The sequence below is a fragment of the Coregonus clupeaformis genome, chromosome 28 (genome assembly GCF_020615455.1).
Source record: "Coregonus clupeaformis isolate EN_2021a chromosome 28, ASM2061545v1, whole genome shotgun sequence".
NCBI lineage: Eukaryota > Metazoa > Chordata > Actinopteri > Salmoniformes > Salmonidae > Coregonus > Coregonus clupeaformis.
Window position 1 is genome coordinate 17,059,857 of NC_059219.1, and position 18,863 is coordinate 17,078,719.

Here is an 18,863-nt window from a genome sequence, read left to right on the forward strand (position 1 = left end):
GATACGCAATAAAGTAGCCCAGATGGTCACTAATGATACCTGTGTACTACCATAAATGAATATCGTATAGGCCTACATACATGAATGAAATGTTCCTGGAGAACATAATGGAAACCATGGCTCCTGGGAGAGTAACCCATCTGTAGCAGGTCTCAATCAGAGCTTTGGTGTACTTCTTTAAAACTTTGAAATTAGACAAAATCAGTAGAGCAGATTGGGTGTGTTTGGTATGTGAGTGGGGTTGATTAGAATATTAATACACCCGCGCATGCACACCGAAACACACACACACACACACACATGCATGCACGACAAATACCCACAAAAACACACACACGTGCACACATGCACACACACACACACACGCATGCTAATTAATAGGAAACAAACAGTAACGAAGGAAGCCTGTTGGGACTGGATTAGGCCGTCTCTTTCCTTGCCAAACAAATTGCTCGTTAAATTCAATCAAACACCCCAACCTCTGTTCCAACTCTTCAGCAGTCTCTCATCAGACAGACAAGAGAGGAGTGGGCATGCCAAAACATCATTAGAACGTTTCATTAATGCTTTCACACTGTTATGGAGGGAACAGGCAACTGGCAACTGGCAAGGAGAACTAGCTGGCTAGGAGAACAATGTCTTCTTAAATTGTAGTAAATAGGTTTCTTAGCGGAGATTCCAGAAAGCTAGCAACCACAAAGACAGACCTTGCATCCCGAATGTCACCCTGATCAAAATTAGTGCACTAACTAGTGAATAGGGAGCCATTTGGGACACATCAAGAGAGAGAGCTGCAGCCAGGCTAGGCTAGGCCAAAGCCAGCTCCAGTACTGCAGCTCTGCAGCCGTCACATACAATAAAACAGATGACTTGTGTCCTTAATTCACTCTCTTTCGCCAATTTGGAGGGTTCCAACTCCCTCCGTTTTAGAGTGATAATAAAGAGAGGCTGTAGGAGAAATGAATTTAGGCTGCTGGGCTGGGAGTCCAGGGACAAACCGGGGAGGCTGTAGTTTACTTGGAGACGGAGAATCGTAGAGTCTATCCCAACTCTCTGGCTTTAAATGAATTACTGCTGACTATAATCTAACTTGATATATGTTATCCTCCTACCCAGATATGAGGAGTTGTTGTTTTTTCGAACTCGTTTTGCCCTTGTCAGTGACAGTGTGCATGCCAGCCCTTGTGAGTGTGCTTCTATATAGAGTACATATGCTTCTACTGTCTATAGCTACGGTGTACGTCATGATACATCCAATGGCTGTAATTGTGTCTTCACCACTGAGTGCATTGTGATGATGAGAGTGGAATAGGACATCCCTTTCAAGTGTGCAGCAGTGGCGAACATACTGTTCTGTTCTGAATATATCCTCTAGAGCTAGGAGCCAGTGTTTCCTTTTTTCTGTTTTTGGTTCCACTTTGTTTGGCTCACTGTTCTCCGAGTGATGGAAGGAAAGAAAAAGAAGAACAGGGAAAAAAAGAAAATTAATTAATTATGCCAACACAATTAAACAGGAGATCCCAGGGCTTTTTCCTGTCCCGGTTGATATTCAATCATGGACTCAAATTGTTTCTGCCACTCACATATTGATTTAATTCTCTCATCTCATGTGTTAATTAGGAAGGCTTGACAGCTATGCCCTGGCCCTACCAGTACAGGTTACCATCCTAGAGATTACTAAAGCAGGAAACTCTGCCACCACTGGACTGCAGATGGAACTAAAAGTCCTTTAGTTTAGCCAGCCTAGAGAATTCCTCTGGAATATATTGGAACGTTCCTAATTTTAACTCTTTCTCTACTATTTCTTAAGTCTTAAAAGTTAGACCCATTCCGAAATGGACCTGGGTCTTTCCCACCCGGACACGATAACCATACATTTATTTTTTAAATAGAGACCTGTTCCGAACACACCCGAGGACAACTACACCCGTTCCGTATAGACCTGGTCGGATCCAGACCCAGTCTGATCCGATCCGAGTGAGGGACGCAGCAGAATTTTTTTTTTTAAGATACTTTATTAACCAGAGCTGATAAAACGCAAGAGGGAGAGAGAGGTGCCGCTCTAGCAGGGATGGGCTGTACTCTGAGCAAGTGAAATGGGGAGCAGGGAGAAGGGAGGGAGAGACAGCAACCAACAAAGCCGACTCGCGCTATAGTAGACTATTAGCTGCCATAACTAGGTTATTTTTCATCAAATATGATTAGGTAGCACCTGTCTTGACTGCATCAAACCGGGAGAAGCTAGTCAAGCTAGCTAACGTTAGCTGGATAGGCTAATTGAGGCTGCAGTGTATGCGCTTTCTCATCCTACAGTTACAAATAACAACAACTCCATTCAGAATATTAAGTAGCAGCCTACCTGTTGGCTCTTGGTTGTTGTAGCCTATCCTTCTCCTTAAACTTCCATTGATTAGATATCTCCTAACTTTTGCCACACACAGAGGCTCTATGACTGTAGCCTATTGCCGCTTGGGTGACTTATGATTGGCCAACAATAACAACAAGCTACACGCACCAGGCTCCACTCTCGTGAAAAGCAAGAGCAGCAGCATAAATGATCAAATGTATCTCTCTCTCTCTACTGCAGCAGTCACGTTCGGATCTGTAAGGGCCCTTCCGGACAAGTCAGTTAAAATTACACATACCAGAGGCCTGTATTAAGAAATCTGGATCCGGATCAGCTCGGGTCCCGGATCGGGTCTCGGGTATTCGGGTACAGGTGGATCCGTGAAGACCTCTACAATTCCTTCCCTCCTGGTCCCTCCTCCCCAACCCATTTTTTAAAACCCATCTGTTTTGTCCTCCTCCACCCTCCTGGTCCCTCCTCCTCTTCCTTCCCCCTCCTCTGGTCCTCATGGCTGTTCCTGTGCCTCTGCCCCCACCTGCTTTAGTCCCCATAGCAGTTAATGTCCCCCCTCCCACCCTCCCCTCCTCGCCCCCTCTCCTGTCCTCTTCTCTGCCCCAGGTACCAGGGGACCATGCAGACCATGCAGCTCCAGCTGGCAGCAGTGATAGGGGCCTCAGCACCTCATTCTATTGGCTGAGATTAATAGTAGACTCTTTGGCCCGGGCCATCTCTTCCTCTGACAGGCATTTTGCTGGCTCCTTCCACCGCTGCTGACACCTGATACAATGCTGCTAGAACACTACATGATGGGGGAACTAATGGCCCTGTTGTCTAATGTGGGTTGGCTGGCAGGATATGCTGTGTGTGTGTGTGTGTGTGTGTGTGTGTGTGTGTGTGTGTGTGTGTGTGTGTGTGTGTGTGTGTGTGTGTGTGTGTGTGTGTGTGTGTGTGTGTGTGTGTGTGTACATGCATGTGTGTGTAAAGCTAGTGTAGAAATAAGACCACGGTAGAGATAGTCCACCAAAAGTGTTCCCATCATTATTTTCTGTATGATTCCAGGAGAGTCTGAAAGTAGGAGTACATATACAGGATCAGTTTCTCATTTTAGATCATAATGAATAAGATTATATGGACTGGGGAGACCTGATCCTAGATCAGCACTCCTACTCTGAGACACTTTTTGACTATGGGCCCAGTGCTGGTGTATTCTGAGGTAACCTTGGCTGTGGATGATGATACTGCAGTCTGCTGATCAGCCAGCACATGCATCTGTTTAATTACTCTCAGCTTTAATTATGTGTAGAATAATTTAATTAGCAAAGTCTGTGGCCAGCATAATGCTCCAGAGCGCGTGCACACACACACACACACACACACACACACACACACACACACACACACACACACACACACACACACACACACACACACACACACACACAGAGAGAGAGAGAGAGAGAGAGAGAGAGAGAGAGAGGTTCCCCCGCCTGCAGATGGTAAGGGTTCATTCAGCAGAGAGGAGACAGGAGAGGGCCTGCTCTGTATATCATGGTGAGTTTCACAACACATTGTGGGAGGAATTACTTCTTCATTATGGAATTCATTACTCATCATGGAATATGCAAATAGGATTGGAAAGAATTAAGACTCCACTCAGAGATCTGTATCTACACTAAAGGTATATCTTTGCCTACAGTAACATATTCAGAAGCCCTGCTCCTGCCCTGTGCATCAGAATGTAGAGCAGGCTATTACTTAGGTACAATAGGACCTGTGGGGACTCACAATGTGATTCTACCACCAATAAATTACAAAATGTATTGTTTTTAGTTTCTCTCATATCGTTGATTGCGTTGCACTCAATATGCTGTAAAATCGAGTTGTAAAGTGATTCAATATTTCACGGGACAGTAAAAACAGAATGAGCTCATGGTATGGGAACCAAAAAGCACAGGTTTCCATTCATACAGTATATCATCTCTGTTTACTTCATGATTTTGGTAACAACAACAACAAAATTAAAAACTGTGAAAACTGTGTCCCACAGCATGGGTGTAAACATTTCATGTGGTGTTTTTGCGAGTTCTCTCCTGAACCTTCCTCAGTGAAACCTCAAACAATTAATCCAACTTCCTCCTCTGGAACCTCCCCCTTCTTCCCCTCTTTGTCACTTTGGAGGTCTGCACCTTTTATATTACTCACCTCTACACACACACACACACACACACACACACTCACACAAAAAAAACATATACACACACCCACACACACGGTTTTCAAACACACTTTCCGCTTGCAGAGAGGCTTCATAAATCTTTCAAGTTAAGTGTCCCCTTGGCTCTCCTCTCCTCTCCTCTCCTCTCCTCCTCTTTGCTTTGTTTCTCTCTCTCTCTCTCTCTCTCTCTCTCTCTCTCTCTCTCTCTCTCTCTCTCTCTCTCTCTCTCTCTCTCTCTCTCTCTCTCTCTCTCTCTCTCTCTCTCTCTCTCTCTATCTCTCTCCCCCTCTCTCGCTCTCTCCCTCTCTCAATTCAATTCAATTCAAGCTGCTTTATTAACATGAAAAACATTGCGTCAATGTTGCCAAAGCAAAAATGTATACAATATACATTGTAATGAAAGAAAAAAGAATAACAAATAATAATAAAAAATGGTAGTAAATAATAATAAATAAATAATTAACAACAATAAAATGGTAACAGTCAATAGTAGAAATATAATAAATATACAAATCTAAATATGGAAAATGAAACTATAACTAACTTATAACTAAATAACGGTCACCTTAACCATTATATCAGTACTACAACTACCATCATCATTACTACCACTACTACCACCACCACCATCATTAAACTGCCATCATTACCATTACCACCCATACCACTACTATTTGGAATGATAAACAACAATAATAATGGTAATAACAATAATAGCAATAACAATAATAATAAGTATGTTACTATTTACTATGCAGATGTTATTATTCAGTGTCCCTCAGGCTATGGCAGGCAAATACATATTTGGCTGCAAGAGGAGCCATTGCTCCTTCGCCCATGAGTATTTTTAGTTTTTCCTCTGGGTTTAATAAGTTAAAATGTGGAATAAATGTAGTCATTTCTGTGAATAATGAATCTCTTTGTGAGGAATATTTATCACAGTAAAGAAGAAAGTGCCTCTCTGTTTCTACATCCCCTGTTGTGCAGTGACCACATATACGCTCCTTTTTGGGTAGCCATGTCTTTTTATGTCTGCCGGTTTCTATTGCCAATTGATGGTCACTCAGCCTGTACTTGGTAAGGATCTGTCTCTGCTTCGTATCTCTGACAGAGTAGAGATAATCAGCCAATTCATATTCTCTGTTTAGGGTCAGATATCAATTTAGTCGGCTTTGGGATTTTGTTTCGTTTTTCCAATGTTGTAAATATGAGTCCTTTGATTGGTTCATGATTTTGTTCATTGGAATTCTTTCCTTTGAAGCAGTGCTGGTGTCAGCTTGGTTGGTTAGGTCCAACACCAGCTGACTGAGAGGGCTCGTTTCTGGGCTCAGCTCTTGGGTTTGAAGTGCTTTAAATTGCAGACTTGAATTTGGACTTGAATTTAGATGTAGCCAAAAATTTTATGATATTTTCTGTATTTTCATTACTACTGGAAAGCGGCCCAATTCTGCCCTACATGCATTAGTTGGTGTATTTCTCTGGACTTGTAGAATTTTCCGACAGAATTCTGCATGTAGGGCTTCAATTGGATGTTTGTCCCACATTTTAAAGTCCAGTTTATTGAGTGGCCCCCAAACCTCACTTCCGTAAAGAGCTATTGGTAGGATTACACTGTCAAATATTTTGGTCCAAATTCTAATTGGGATGTTGATTTTGAATAATTTCATTTTTATTGCAAACAATGCTCAGCTGGCTTTTTCTTTGAGTGCATTCACTGCCATATTAAAGTTTCCCGATGCAGATATGGTCAGACCAAGGTATGTGTAATTTTTAGTGTGTTCAATTATTTTTATTTTATTTTATTTTATTTCACCTTTATTTAACCAGGTAAACCAGTTGAGAACAAGTTCTCATTTACAACTGCGACCTGGCCAAGATAAAGCAAAGCAGTGCGATAAAAACAACAACACAGAGTTACATATGGGGTAAAACAAAACAAAGTCAAAAATACAACAGAAATACATATAATATACAGTGTGCAAATTTAGCAAGTTATGGAGGTAAGGCAATAAAATAGGCTATAGTGCAAAATAATTACAATTAGTATTAACACTGGAATGATAGATGTGCAAGAGATGATGTGCAAATAGAGATACTGGGGTACAAATGAGCAAAATAAATAACAATATAGGGATGAGGTAGTTGGGCGGGCTAATTTCAGATGGGCTGTGTACAGGTGCAGTGATCGGTAAGGTGCTCTGACAACTGATGCTTAAAGTTAGTGAGGGAGATAAGTGTCTCCAGCTTCAGAGATTTTTGCAATTTGTTCCAGTCATTGGCAGCAGAGAACTGGAAGGAATTGCGGCCAAAGGAGGTGTTGGCTTTGGGGATGACCAGTGAGATATACCCGCTGGAGCGCAGACTACAGGTGGGTGTTGCTATGGTGACCAATGAGCTAAGATAAGGCGGGGATTTGCCTAGCAGTGATTTATAGATGGCCTGGAGCCAGTGGGTTTGGCGACGAATATGTAGTGAGGACCAGCCAACAAGAGCGTACAGGTCACAGTGGTGGGTATTATATGGGGCTTTGGAGACAAAACGGATGGCACTGTGATAGACAACATCCAATTTGCTGAGTAGAGTGTTGGAGGCTATTTTGTAAATGACATCGCCGAAGTCAAGGATCGGTAGGATAGTCAGTTTTACAAGGGCATGTTTGGCAGCATGAGTGAAGGAGGCTTTGTTGCGAAATAGGAAACCGATTCTAGATTTAACTTTGGATTGGAGATTCTTAATGTGAGTCTGGAAGGAGAGTTTACAGTCTAACCAGACACCTAGATATTTGTAGTTGTCCACATACTCTAGGTCAGACGAGTAGTGATTCTAGTCGGGTGGGCGGGTGCAAGCAGCGTTCGGTTGAAGAGCATGCATTTAGTTTTACTAGTGTTTAAGAGCAGTTGGAGGCTACTGAAGGAGTGTTGTATGGAATTGAAGCTCGTTTGGAGGTTTGTTAACACAGTGTCCAATGAAGGGCCAGATGTATACAAAATGGTGTCGTCTGCGTAGAGGTGGATCTGAGAGTCACCAGCAGCAAGAGCGACGTCATTGATATACACAGAGAAAAGAGTCGGCCCAAGAATTGAACCCTGTGGCACCCCCATAGAGACTGCCATAGGTCCAGACAACAGGCCCTCCGATTTGACACATTGAACTCTATCTGAGAAGTAGTTGGTGAACCAGGCGAGGCAGTCATTTGAGAAACCAAGGCTATTTAGTCTGCCAATAAGAATGCGGTGGTTGACAGAGTCGAAAGCCTTGGCCAGGTCAATGAAAACGGCTGCACAGTACTGTCTATTATCGATCACGGTTCTAATATCGTTTAGGACCTTGAGCGTGGCTGAAGTGCACCCATGACCAGCTCGGAAACCGGATTGCATAGCGGAGAAGGTACGGTGGGATTCGAAATGGTCGGTGATCTGTTTGTTGACTTGGCTTTCAAAAACTTTTGAAAGGCAGGGCAGGATGGATATGGGTCTGTAACAGTTTGGATCTAGAGTGTCACCCCCTTTGAAGAGGGGGATGACCGCGGCAGCTTTCAATCTCTGGGGATCTCAGACGTTACGAAAGAGAGGTTGAACAGGCTAGTAATAGGGGTTGCGACAATTTCGGCGGCTAGTTTTAGAAAGAAAGGGTCCAGATTGTCTAGCCCAGATGATTTGTAGGGGTCCAGATTTTGCAGCTCTTTTAGAACATCAGCTGTCTGGATTTGTGTGAAGGAGAAGCGGGGGGCATGGGCAAGTTGCAGCGGAGGGTGCAGAGCTGGTGGCCGGGGTAGTGGTAGCCAGGTGGAAAGCATGGCCAGCCGTAGCAAAATGCTTGTTGAAATTCTCGATTATTGTAGATTTATCGGTGGTGATAGTGTTTCCTAGCCTCAGTGCAGTGGGCAGCTGGGAGGAAGTGCTCTTATTTTCCATGGACTTTACAGTGTCCCAAAACTTTTTTGGAGTTAGTGCTACAGGATGCAAATTTCTGTTTGAAAAAGTTAGCCTTTGCTTTCCTAACTGCTTATGTATATTGGTTGCTAACTTCCCTGAAAAGTTGCATATCGCGGGGGCTATTTGATGCTAATGCAGTACGCCACAGGATGTTTTTGTGCTGGTCAAGGGCAGTCAAGTCTGAGGAGAACCAGGGGCTATATCTGTTCTTAGTTCTTTATTTTTTGAATGGGGCATGTCTATTTAAGATTGAGAGGAAATTACTTTTAAAGAACAACCAGGCATCCTCTACTGACGGAATGAGATCTATATCCATCCAGGATACCTGGGCCAGGTCAATTAGGAAGGCCTGCTCGCTGAAGTGTTTTTGGGAGCGTTTGACAGTGATGAGGGGTGGTCGTTTGACCGCGGACCCGTTACGGACGCAGGCAATAAGGCAGTGATCGCTGAGATCCTGGTTGAAGACAGCGGAGGTGTATTTAGAGGGTAAGTTAGTCAGGATGATATCTATGAGGGTACCCATGTTTACGGATTTAGGGTTGTACCTGGTAGGTTCGTTGATAATTTGTGTGAGATTGAGGGCATCTAGTTTAGATTGTAGGATGGCCGGGGTGTTAAGCATATCCCAATTTAGGTCACCAAGCAGTACGAACTCTGAGGATAGATGGGGGGCAATCAATTCACATATGGTGTCCAGGGCACAGCTGGGGGCTGAGGGGGGTCTGTAGCAAGCGGCAACAGTGAGAGATTTATTTCTGGAAAGGTGGATTTTTAGAAGTAGTAGTAGAAGCTCAAACTGTTTGGGCACAGACCTGGATAGTATGATGGAGCTCTGCAGGCTATCTCTACAGTAGATTGCAACTCCACCCCCTTTGGCAGTTCTATCTAGACGGAAAATGTTATAGTTGGGGATGGAAATTTCAGAATTTTTGGTGGCCTTCCTAAGCCAGGATTCAGACACTGCTAGAACATCAGGGTTGGCGGAGTGTGCTAACGCAGTGAATAACTCAAACTTAGGAAGGAGGCTTCTGATATTTATGTGCAGAAAACCAAGACTTTTACGGTTACAGAAGTCAACAAATGATAGCTCCTGGGGAGTAGGAGTGATACTGGGGGCTGCAGGGCCTGGGTTAGCCTCTACATCACCAGAGGAACAGAGGAGGACTAGAATAAGGATACGACTAAAGGCTTTAAGAACTGGTCTTCTAGTGCGTTGGGTACATAGAATAAAGGGGGCAGTTCTCCGGGCGTTGTAGAAAAGATTCAGGGCATTATGTACAGAAAAGGATATGGAAGGATATGAGTACAGTTCAGGTAACCCTAAGCGTTGGGTAACAATGAAAGAGATAGCGTCATTGGAGGCATCGATTGAGCCGGTCTCGGCGTGTATGGGGGGAGGAACAAAGGAACTATATGAGGCAGTTTGAGAGGGACTAGGGGTTCTACAGTGAAATTGTATAATAAGAACTAACCCAAACAGCAATAGGCAAGGCATAATTGACATGGGAGAGAGGCATAAAGCAGTCACAGGTGTTATTAGAGAGAGCTAAGACACAACTGGAAATAGCGATAACGTTTGGGCTAAGACTAAACAGAATAAACAGGACAGGGTACCGTGTAAAGGAACAGTCCAGCAGGCATCAGCTGTGCAGCTGAGTGATCATAAGGTCCAGTGAACAGCAATATGTGAGTCCGAGAGCAGTTCAAATTGGTGCTTCAGCACAGCTAGCAGGGAGCACAGTTGTAGTTTGCGTGTGCTAGCGGGCCGGGGCTGGCAGATGGATCTTCGTGGTCGTCGCAACGGGAAGCCTGTTGAAACCACATCAGACTATTTCGTCGGCAAACCAGTCGTGTTGTATCGGCGGGGCTCAGTGTGAACACTAGAAGGTCCCGTCCGGTTGACAGAGAGGTAGATAGCCGGGAGATGGGCCTGAGGCTAGCTCAAGGCTAACTGGTGCTTGCTATAGGGCAATGGTAATGGTAATCAGCCAACAACAGGTTGCAGCTAGCTAGCTGGTTGTGATGATCCGGCGCTAGGGTCCAGTGATTCCGGCAGAAGGTCCAATAAGCTCTGGGTCGATAGCACGCTGGGTCGATAGCACGCTGTGCAGACTGGCCGATGAATTGTCCAGGCTAGAGCTAGAGCTGGCTGGTGGATAGTGTAGGCCACGGACAGTGGTCAAGACGCTAACGTTGACTAATAGTAGGTAGCCATTCAGATTGCGGCTACACTCGTTTCAGCTTACGGTTCTTGATGAAAGTTATAAAGAAATAATAGAATCCTTTCCACGTTGGGTGAGGCGGGTTGCAGGAAAGTATATTTAGTTAAAGAATGAAAGTAAAAAAATTGAGAAATATATACAAAATAGACAAAAAAAACAAGAAACGGGATATTTACACAGAACGAAAAAATAAAAGCGACCGCACTGCTACGCCATCTTGGAACGCCATCAATTATGGTGTTGTTCAGGGTGAATTTATATTTGTGTTTCTGACATCTGTTTTTTTTTTTGGGAAAATCATGATTTTAGTTTTTTTGAAATTTACTGCCAGGGCCCAATTATGGCAATATTGCTCTAGAATGTTAAGGTTCTGTTGAAGACAGGTTGGTGATAGAAGTACCAAGTCATCAGCATATAGCAGATATTTTATCTCTGTGTCAAATAGTGTGAGTCCTGGGGCTGGAGAATGGTCCAACATGTCTGCTAATTCATTGATATAAATGTTGAAAAGATTTGGACTCAAACTGCAGCCTTGTCTCACACCTCGATGTTGTGAAAATAATTATGTTCTTTGGTTTTAGATTTTTATTGCACACTTGTTTTCTGTGTACATACATTTTATTAAGTCATACACCTTACCACCAAGCCCACTTTGGAGAATTTTGTAGAATAGCCCTTCATGCCAAATAGAATCAAATGCTTTTTTAAAGTCAATAAAGCAAGCAAAGATTTTGCCCTCTTTTTTTTGGTGGACGTGTTTATTAATTAGTGTGTGTAAGGTGTATATATGGTCAGTAGTGCGATGGTTAGGGAGAAAGCCAATCTCTCTCTCTCTCTCTCTCTCTCTCTCTCTCTCTCTCTCTCTCTCTCTCTCTCTCTCTCTCTCTCTCTCTCAATTCAATAGACTTTATTGACATGGCAAGTAAAATTACTTACATTGTCAAAGTATACATATAACAAAAATGGTGGGACCAACAGCAATAATAATAGTAGTAGTGGAAATGGGATTACCATTAACAGCAACTACAACAACAATATTAATGAGAATAACAATACATTAAAGCAATAGTAGTCGACCAATCTCAACATGACTGAGAAGACACATTACATGCTATGAAAGCCAAAACAAAACAGGAAATATTATTGACATTACATTACACTTTTCACTGGCTGTCCCTCAGGTTGTGGCAGGAGGACACATATTTGGCTGCCAAAATTGCACATTTTGGCTTTTCACCCAATAAATATTTGATTTTTTCTTCCTCTTTTATAGTTTCAAATTCTTTGTACTGAATGATAATTTTGGGAAAGAAAGATTCTCTTAGGTCTGAGTATTTGTCTCTCTGAGTATTCTCTCTCTCTCTCTCTCTCTCTCTCTCTCTCTCTCTCTCTCTCTCTCTCTCTCTCTCTCTCTCTCTCTCTCGCTCTCTTTCTCTCTCTCTCTCTCTCTCTCTCTTTCTCTCTCTGTATCTGTCTCTCTTTCTCTCTCTCTCTCTCTCTCTCTCTCTCTCTCTCTCTCTCTCTCTCTCTCTCTCTCTTTCTCTCTCGCTCTCTCTCTCTTTCTCTTTCTCTCTGTTTCTCTTTCTCTCTCTCTGTCTCTCTTTCTCTCTCTCTCTCTCTCTCTCTCTCTCTCTCTCTCTCTCTCTCTCTCTCTCTCTCTCTCTCTCTCTCTCTCTCTCTCTCTCTCTCTCTCTCTCTCCTCTCTCTCTCTCTCTCTCTCTCTCTCTCTCTCTCTCTCTCTCTCTCTCCCTCTCTCTATCCACTCTCTTTCGCTCTCTCTCTCCCCCTCTCTCTCTCCCTTTCTCTCTCTCTCCCTCTCTCTGTCTCTCCTTCTCTCTTCATGCTTATATGGGTCACATCAGACCTGAGAAACACAGGTGAGCTCAACACAGGGCCATGGCAGGGAGAGGGCCGGAAACACACCACTATTAAACTTCCACCTGGACCCCTCACACACACACACACACACACACACACACAAACACACAGACGCACACACACACATACATATACACATAAACACATATACACACACTCCACTCCAGGGTTCCGCCCCCCAGTGTCCCGTTTGGAGCGTGAAGTCACAAGCTCTGCTGGTTGGCTACTGCGTAGCAACCTAGGGGTGCCAAAAGCCCTGGTATGCCCTAGAAAGCCTATGTAAATTACAATTGGATGAACTGCCCCCAAAAAATTTACGGACGTTTTGGCCTCTAAAATTAGTTTATTATGATCAAGTTCGATCCCCATGGTGAATTAATAGTTCGCTACAAATCGAGATATTTAATTAAATATTGATCCATTCTTTCCTTAGCCATTTTTTTGGTGCCATTCAACCCCTTTCAGCAATATAGTGTGCTTCAAATTCAAATACTTCCAATTTCATGCGCGATCGTGAATTTTCCATAGGAATACGTGGATGACGTCAGCGCTATATCACTATCTACTGTTTTTAATGTCTATGCTTCCTCAAGGAACCCGTTGCTACATTGAACCATTAAAGGTTCCTGTAAGAACTAGCAATGGTTCCTTGAGGATCTCCAGGGGTTCTCCTACTCACAAAGGCATCTAAGGGCATCTCATCTTCTGGATAAGAGCATCTGCTAAATGACTAAAATGTAAATGTAAATGTAAAATCTTTTAACTTTCTTTCAAAAGCTGAACCTTAATTTCCTTTCAAAAGCTGAACCTTAACCCTCCCTCCCTTTGAAGGCATTGTTGACTTGAACATGACCTCAGTGTAGATCTGACTAGAGACCAGGTTCAATCAGTGACCATGTATCCAACCAAAGGACCACCCACATAGACAACCCAATACACACACACAAACACACACATACACACACACATTTAGTGTCATTTAATGTATATGACAGCCACATGCGACTGACGTGCCAGAGCATCCCAACTCCAACCACTCCTTAACAAGGGTTAATGAGCTAGTGAACATTAACGAGGTTTAACGAGGGTTAACGAGCGTGTTGACCCTGACAAGGGCTAATGACTGCTGTTGTGACTCAACGTTTCTCCTGATTAAGGCCAGGCTAGACTGATGAGGAAGGAGGAGGCTGTCTGCCCGGGGGCCTGGGGCCTTCATTCTACCTCCTCTGGCTTCTGTCCTCTAGTCCTCCATGGGTCTCCTGTCCCCGTCGACCTCACATCCCAGGCATAGAGTCTGAAATGGCACCCTATTCCCTATGTAACACGCTACTTCTTGCAAGGCCAAATAAAGGGGATGGGGTGTTATTTGGGACATAGCCATAGTGATGAGATTAAAATAAATCCTCTCATGTAATTTCCTCTGATTTGACTTTCACTTTGTTTTCAGAACATTCTCTTTTGGAATGTGTCCATATTTGGACGTCAGGAAAGAAAAACATTACAGCTTGAGCTAAAGTAAATAGCCTATCTTTAACCTCAGAGCAATGTTCAAGTAAGAGCACCTGTCAGAACGGCGACAGTGAAATGCGGTAGGCGAAGTCACACGCAGGACACAGAGCTACTGGAAACCGTACTTTAATGAAGGTCGCCAGTAAATAAGCAGTGCAAGGAGGAGGGGCAGCCTCGGCTGATTCCGTGACAGTACCCCCCCCCCTTGACGCGCGGCTCCAGCCGTGCGTCGACCCCGGCCTCGGGGACGGCCAGGAGGACGCGGAGCAGGGCGAGTCGGATGACTCCGGTGGAAGTCCCTCAACAAGTAGGGATCTAGAATGTCCCTCCTGGGGACCCAGCACCGTTCTTCCGGACCGTACCCCTCCCACTCCACGAGATACTGCAGGCCCCCATTCCGAAGCCTCGAATCCAAGATGGACCGGACTGAGTACGCTGGAGCCCCCTCGATGTCCAGCGGGGGCGGAGGAGCCTCTCGTACCTCATTCTCCTGGAGTGGACCAGCCACCACCGGCCTGAGGAGAGACACATGGAACGAGGGGTTAATGCGATAATACCTGGGCAGTTGTAACCTATAACATACCTCGTTCAATCTCCTCAGGACTTTAAAGGGCCCCAAAAACCGCCGACCCAGCTTCCGGCAGGGCAGGCGAAGGGGCAGGTTTCGGGTCGAGAGCCAGACCCGGTCTCCTGGTGCATACACCGGAGCCTCACTGCGGTGGCGATCGGCGCTCGCCTTTTGCCGCCTGATGGCACGCTGCAAATGGACGTGCGCCGCATTCCAAGTTTCCTCCGAGCGCCGAAACCACTCGTCCACCGCAGGGGCCTCGATCTGGCTCTGATGCCAAGGTGCCAGAACCGGCTGGTAACCTAACACACACTGGAAAGGTGTCAGGTTAGTAGACGAATGACGGAGGGAGTTTTGGGCTATCTCTGCCCAGGGAATATATCCCGACCACTCCCCCTGCCGGTCCTGGCAATATGACCTCAGAAACCTACCCACATCCTGGTTAACTCTCTCCACCTGCCCATTACTTTCGGGGTGAAAACCTGAGGTAAGGCTAAACGAGACCCCCAGACGTTCCATAAATGCCCTCCAGACCCTAGAGGTGAACTGGGGACCCCGATCAGACACTATATCCTCAGGCACCCCATAGTGCCGGAAGACGTGTGTAAACAGGGCCTCAGCAGTTTGTAGGGCAGTAGGGAGACCTGGCAGGGGAATGAGACGGCAGGCTTTAGAAAACCAATCCACAACGACCAATATCGTAGTGTTCCCCTGAGAGGGGGGAAGGTCCGTAACAAAATCCACCGATAGGTGAGACCACGGCCGTTGTGGAACGGGTAGGGGTTGTAACTTCCCCCTGGGCAGGTGTCTAGGCGCCTTACACTGGGCGCACACCGAGCAGGAGGAAACATAAACCCTCACGTCCTTGGCTAAGGTTGGCCACCAGTATTTCTCACTAAGGCAGTGCACTGTCCGACCAATATCCGGATGACCAGAGGAGGGTGACGTGTGAGCCCAGTATATCAACCGGTCGCGAACCTCGAGCGGCCCGTACCTCCGACCCTCTGGACACTGTGGAGGAGTAGGGTCGGAACTTAACGCCCGCTCGATTTCCGCATCCACCTCCCACACCACCGGTGCCACTAAACAAGACTCCGGGAGTATGGGAGTGGGCTCAATGGACCTCTCCTCTGTGTCATATAGTCGGGACAGGGCGTATGCCTTAGCATTCTGGGTCCCTGGTATATATGTGAGCTTAAATACAAAGCGGGAAAGGAACATTGACCACCTTGCCTGGCGAGGATTCAACCTCCTCGCTGCCCAGATGTACTCCAGGTTACGATGGTCAGTCAGAATGAGAAAATGGTGTTTAGCCCCCTCAAGCCAATGTCTCCACACCTTCAGGGCTTGAACCACAGCCAGCAGCTCCCTATCCCCCACGTCATAATTGCGCTCCGCCGGACTGAGCTTCTTAGAATAGAAAGCACAGGGGCGGAGTTTAGGTGGCGTACCCGAGCACTGAGACAGCACAGCGCCGATCCCAGCCTCGGAAGCGTCCACCTCCACCTGGAATGCCAAAGAGGGATCCGGATATGCCAGCACCGGAGCCGAGGTAAACAGGTCCTTCAAGCGTTTAAACGCCATGTCAGCCTCAGCTGACCACTGCAGGCGCACCGGACTCCCCTTTAGTAGAGAGGTAATGGGAGCCGCTACCTGTCCAAAGCCCCGGATAAACCTCCGGTAGTAATTGGCAAAACCCAAGAAGCGCTGCACCTCCTTTACCGTGGTCGGGGTCTGCCAATTACGCACGGCAAAAACGCGGTCAATCTCCATCTCTACCCCTGACGCGGACAACCGATGTCCCAGGAAGGAGATGGACTCCTGGAAGAACAGACATTTCTCCGCCTTCGCATACAGGTCATGCTCCAACAGTCTACCAAGCACTCGACGCACCAGGGACACATGCTCGGCTCGTGTAGCGGAATATATTAGGATGTCATCAATATATACCACAACACCCTGTCCATGCAAGTCCCGAAAAATCTCGTCCACAAATGATTGGAAGACTGAAGGAGCATTCATTAACCCGTATGGCATGACGAGGTACTCATAGTGACCCGAGGTGGTACTAAATGCTGTCTTCCACTCATCTCCCTCCCTAATGCGCACCAGGTTGTACGCGCTCCTGAGATCAAATTTTGTGAAGAATCGCGCCCGTGTAATGACTCCGTCATACTAGCAATCAGAGGAAGAGGATAGCTGTATTTGATGGTGATCTGATTTAGACCACGGTAATCAATACACGGGCGTAAACCCCCATCCTTTTTCTTCACAAAAAATAAACTTGAGGAAGCAGGGGAAGTAGACGGCCGTATGTAACCCTGTCTCAAAGATTCGGTGACGTAGGTTTCCATAGCGGCCGTCTCCTCCTGAGATAGAGGATACACGTGACTACGTGGAAGCGCAGCGCCTACCTGGAGGTCTATCGCATGTCGATGAGGTGGTAATTGAGTCGCCTTCCTCTTACTGAAGGCGAGAGCCAAATTGGCGTACTCAGGTGGAATATGCAAGGCGGGAACTTGGTTCGGGCTTTCCACCGTCGTTGCCCCTACGGAAATGCCTAAACACCGCCCAGTACACTGATCAGACCATCCCTGGAGAGCTCTCTGCTGCCATGAAATGTTGGGGTCATGAGTGGTTAACCAGGGAAGCCCCAACACCACGGGAAACGCAGGAGAATCAATCAAATACAACCGTACTATCTCCTCATGACCCTCCTGCGTTTTCATCCGGAGAGGCGCCGTGACCTCCCTAATCAACCCAGAACCCAACAGGCGGCTATCTAGGGCATGAATGGGGAAGGGCACATCAACAGGCACGATAGGAATCCCTAACTTATAGGTGAACTGGCGATCAATGAAATTCCCAGCTGCGCCTGAATCTACTAGCGCCTTATGCTGGTAGTGAGGAGAAACCTCGGGAAACACCACTTTAATACACATATGATCAGCAGAGAGCTCTGGGTGAGTTGGGTGCCTACTCACCGGGAAAGACTCATCAGTGCGTCGCCCACTGCCTCGATTCCTAGGAGACCCTCCCCAGCACCGACCAGCAGTGTGTCCTCTCCGGACACAGTTGGTGCAGGGGACAGCCTTCCTCCTGGTCTCCCTACTAGTCTCCCTAGCACCAGCACCCCCGAGCTCCATCGGGGTCGGCTCGGAAGTGCTGGGGGATGGAATGGACGGCCCCGAATCCGGACGTCCGCGGGTAGCCAACAGGGTATCCAGGCGAATCGACATGTCCACCAGTTGGTCAAAGCTGAGGTTGGTGTCCCTGCAGGCTAATTCCCAACGCACGTCCTCCCTCAGGCTGCATCTGAAGTGGTCGATGAGGGCCCTCTCATTGCATCCCGTGTTGGCGGCTAGCGTCCGGAAGTCCAGCGCGAACTCCTGCGCGCTCCTCCTCCCCTGTCTAAGGTGGAATAGACGCTCACCCGCCGCTTTACCCTCTGGGGGATGATCGAATACTGCCCGGAAGCGGCGGGTGACCTCCGCATAGCTGACCGTAGCGGCGTCTATCCCACCCCATTCGGCGTTGGCCCACTCCAGCGCCTTGCCGGACAGACAGGAGATGAGGGCGGACACGCTCTCGTATCCCGAGGGCGCCGGGTGAATGGTGGCGAGGTAGAGTTCAACCTGGAGTAGGAACCCCTGACACCCGGCCGCGGTGCCATCATAAGCCCTCGGGAGCGAGAGCCGAATCCCACTGGACTCCGGAGATGGACCGATGGGTATGGCTGATGGTGGTGGCATCGTAGGAGGAGGTGTGGGCAAACCTCCCCTCTCCCATCGCCTCAAAGTGTCCATCACTTCTTGCATGGTGGTACCCAGGTGCTGGATCCTGGCCTCTTGGAGGATTACGCGCTCCTCCAGTGATCCCCTAGGCACAACCGATCCTGCTGACTCCATGGCGGTGTGTTATTCTGTCAGAACGGCGACAGTGAAATGCGGTAGGCGAAGTCACACGCAGGACACAGAGCTACTGGAAACCGTACTTTAATGAAGGTCGCCAGTAAATAAACAGTCTCCAAACAACGGAGAAAAACTAACAACCCGCACACTGCCGATGACACAAACAATAACACACAACACACAATGCACGACAGAGGGTTAAATAAGGAATACAATACAACATAATGGGGAACAGGTGTACACAATCAGACACAACAAGTCAAACACCGAAACATAGA